Source organism: Tympanuchus pallidicinctus, unplaced genomic scaffold (genome assembly GCF_026119805.1).
Source record: "Tympanuchus pallidicinctus isolate F22 unplaced genomic scaffold, pur_lepc_1.0 scaffold10, whole genome shotgun sequence".
In the NCBI taxonomy this organism is placed as follows: Eukaryota; Metazoa; Chordata; class Aves; order Galliformes; family Phasianidae; genus Tympanuchus; species Tympanuchus pallidicinctus.
This window is the reverse complement of record NW_026294619.1, coordinates 1,694,057-1,698,395: the sequence shown is the minus strand read 5'-3', so window position 1 is coordinate 1,698,395 and position 4,339 is coordinate 1,694,057.

The following is a 4,339-nucleotide window of genomic DNA, read 5'->3' as shown; positions in this document are numbered from 1 at the left end:
GGCAAGCTGAAGGAAAGGAGATGGAAGTGGGTGGGGAAAGCCAGCAACACAAAGGACAATTATGAAGCAAAGCAGAGGTGAAGGAAGCAGCAGGAGAACAGGGCTGGAGCAAATGTCAGCACACGGAGGAAACAGTCTCACTTCAGTGAGCAGAAAGGTCACTCGCTTGGCTTTCCGAGCTGTCTCTCTTGCAGTCCTTCTCTGCCCTCTTCCTGCCTTTCCCTCGTTACTGCTGCGCAGCCCTGCCCTGCTATAAGGCAATGACAAACTGTCCATTCTGCCCCCACCTCTGTCTCCATTCCAGCTGTACCTGTTTAAACTATTTTTGTGGCTGGGAGATTTAATTACGGCTGGTCTGCTTCGCACTGCCTCGAAAGTCATTGCTACTTCTAGGTATACTGAAAAGCAGAAATCCAAGAACGGTCTGCAGTAACCAAGAAAAACCTTGAGCAAACAAACCTTGTGCAAACTTTATGCAAGGAAGCAGAGAAATGCACTGACAGCTCAGCTCGTAGCCCTCGGGCCATGCTCTGAAAAGACCAGACTGAAGCCTTGAGCTGCAGCCACAGCACCCGTGCGTGCGGAAGGCAGAGCTGTGAGCAGCCCTTCCCACACAGCTGCGAGTGACTGCTGATACTCGAGCGGTGCCTGCTGGCCTCTCGCACACGGCACTAGGAAATCTTAACATGGGGGAACTTGCAATCAAGTGTGGATACTATTTCTGGAGAAGAGATGCTTGTCCAGCTCTGCTGTGGTTCTGCCGAGAGCTGGCATCCAGGTTCACCTGTAAGAAGATGTCTCAGGTTTGTGAATCAGTCCGGTATTTATTTCTATGGGATCTCCAGCCCCACATTGTAACACATTTATCTTTAATTTCTACAGTTTTCATGGCTACCAAGCCAATCCCAAGGTAGTCGATGACTGCACTACTTTGGCAATATACTTTGTACCTTGGTACAACTGGAACAGCCTTGCAGTACTGCATGGAAGCTCTGACTGCAGCTGATGTTGCCCCAGCCAGCACCTGAACCTGTCAAATGATGTGCACTAAGGTCACAAAACCCCAAACCACTGAAAGCTTTGATACAGCTTGACAGAAATGTGCTCAAAAAATGCCAATAATGTCACTGTTATGCTAACTGGGCAAACAGGCGTCAAAACCTCTGTCCTACTGTACTTGTGATGTGCTGGGTCATTGGATGATGATTGGATTATGATGCGCTGGATCATTGGGATGATGAATAGAATCCATTTGCTAATGCTGGGTGTTGAAATTACCAGTCTATTATCAGAATGCACAGGGAAAATAAGTGAAGACAGTGCAGAAAATCTTGAATTCAGTGCTCTCTAATTTTTCACTGTTTTATGCTGCCATAATAGCGAACTTCTGCCATCATTTATTTGGCTCCAGAAACTGAAAATTAAAAATAAATAATCGAGAATTATTAATACTGAGTGTGTTGGTTAATGATTATAACGTTTCAATTCACCATCCACCTGTTACCACTGTGACACCACAGTGACTACAGAAAGCATTATTAAATCACTTCTGGCTGATACTCTGCAGAGTATCTAGAGGAGTTTCAGATTTAACTGGTGCTGTTCCACAAATCTCTGCTGCAGAGCCACGATGGAGCCAGAGAACAGCAAATATTCTGGCTGTATTCCATGCACTGACACATTCAGGCATCACATGACAGCTGTACCAAATTAGGTATTATTCCCTGTGACCTTTTACTGCTAGGCTGGTCACAGGCACCAAGCAGCTCCACACCCACGGGAAGCCAGCAAGAGCTCTTTCTGTGGATGCTGGCAAGCTTTGGAGCAGATGTGACAGCAGCTGTGCAAGAACAGTGATCACAAAAACACTACATGGAACCTCAGCAGCACAGGTAAAAGAGGTGAAGGGAAAAGTGGTGAAAATGGGTAGGAGGGTTCCTACAGCCTGACGCATAAACACATGTCCCTAGCAGTTCACATGTAATGGGAAATGTGATCTCCAGCACCCCTGGATCATGTGCATATTTTTACAAGGAAAAGGATTCCCACCCCTACAGGCTGGCCTTCAGCCACTAAGGCCATCAGCCTCCAAGTCCCACAGACCATTCCTTACAGCCTGCTTTCAGGCCCAGGCTTTGGCCCATCCTGCCTCCTGGGCTGTGCATTAACCTAAATCATGATGATATCGTTGAGATCATTTTCCCCAAGGGTCCAGGCCTTTCTTCTAACAATCTAAAGATAATGAAGACATTGTGAATCAGCCAATTTCTAATTCATCTAGAAAAAAAAAAGGGGGCATGGGGAGAGGGAGGAGGGGAGACTTGAATACATCAGCAGACAAACATCCCATCCCACAGGGTAAGCCAATCCCACATCACTTGTCTGAGTAAGTGGGTAGGAACCTTTTCCTACAGTATAACATAGTATAGCATGGCATGGCATAGCAGAACACAGAATCCCCCCTTCCCAGAACAATGCCCCTCCTTAGAAACTTCCCCTCTCTGCTCAGCAAAGGGGTGGGTATTGAGGAAACCTGGGAACTTATGAGTCTCCCATACTGCCAAGTCATGTCCCAGCATAAGTCCTGTCCCTGCCACAGCAACACTGCCAGGATGCAAACAGCTCTGCGCCTTGGCATGTAGAGATTCTCTACCCATTTTCAACCTTCATGCTGTTTCCCATTTCATCACCAATGATTTTCCTTGATTATTTTAGTTAGATTAGCTAATTAGTTTAACATTCTCTTAAAATTAAAAATTCCAACTCAACTGAAATTTCCAAATATATAATTTTCAATCAGAACTAGCAGGGATTCTACCTGTGGAAAGTCATAGGTCCTCTGTGGCCAGGGCTGCAGGACACATCCTGTTGCAGCAAAAGGCAAGAATGTCAGGAGATGATTCTGGACTGAATTTACCCTTGAAGCTCTAAAAAACACTCTGTTTTGCAGTAGTGTACACACCATTTCTGACTCCTAATTGTACTTACCTCCACTTAACATTCACCACTCAGTCCCTCCCTTGTCCATCCTCCTGGTCCAACTCTCCACTCTCTTCTCTCTGCCAAAAGATAAACAAGGACAAAAGGAAACTAAAAAATGCATTCTTGAAGAACACTGAATCCCCCACTGGAGGGGAATGGCATTCAAGCTATACCAGATATGAAAGAAGAGGGAAAAACATTCTAAAGGGAAATAAATTTGAGATTTTTAAGACAAGGAATGGATTTTCTAAGTAGAGAGACAGTTTATTTCTCTATTTTCTAGAAAAAAAAATAGACAAGCGTTGAGACTCACAGGCTCTTCCTCAGACTTCCCACAGAAATAAGGCAAAAGCTGAATTACTTGGGTCATATAAAACTTGACTAAACAAACTGACTTAACATCACTGGGGTACATAGATATTTCCCATGGCTGCATTTAAATCACAGTAGCCCACATGGTACCCAAGGCCACCTTTACACACATCCTTTGAAGAAGGAAAGACTCCTTGAGTTAAAACCTAAGGCATGGATCCTCAGAATTTTGTTAATGTGAGCAAGAGTCTCATGTCCTTGTACTTAGCAGTACAAACTGCACATAGAGACAGCAGGAGCACAAAAGCTCACCTTCCTGTTGCTGTTTCGGATGTTAGTAAATTAATCTGCTGCTGAAGAGCATTGCAAACTTATGTTCCATAAGCAGTGTGCCACAGACAGTATGCATCATCTCCTTGTAGCCTAGTGGGTGTTAACAGCCTGTTTTAAGGTAGAGATACAAGTCTGATCAAGAGACAACTATGTGCATTTCTACCCCTGCTAACCCCAATTTTTGCTGCGGTCCTGCTCCTGGAAGCCACAGTCCTCAACTCTGCTTGCAGAGACTCATGTAAAACTGGCTGTCAGGCACTGATGAAGCCTTTTCACTCACATAGTTGCTTTCGCTATAATCAAAGAGTACATCTAGTGTTCGTACAGCCAATGGTTAGACAAGGATGGTTTCACTTTTCAACCAGTCCTGCTAGATCCAGTACAGGGTGTTTGCAAACAACTGAAAGCTTGCTTGTGAGCATCAGCACAACGCAAAGCTGCCTTGTCTACTGTGGTTTCATACCCCAAATTCACAATATTGCTTCTACGCCATCACTCAAACTCTGATCTCATTCATTCTGGGATGAAAGAGGAATAACTTCTCCTGCAGGCACCATTTCTACTGGTTGAACCAAGTACTGAAAAAGTCATCAGTTGGGATGTGCCTTACGAGCACAAGCATTTATCAGCAGCTTTTACTTACCAACAATTTCTGTTACTAGTATCATGTCTCAGTACTGGCAATGAATGGGGATTTGAGGGCGCCAGAGGC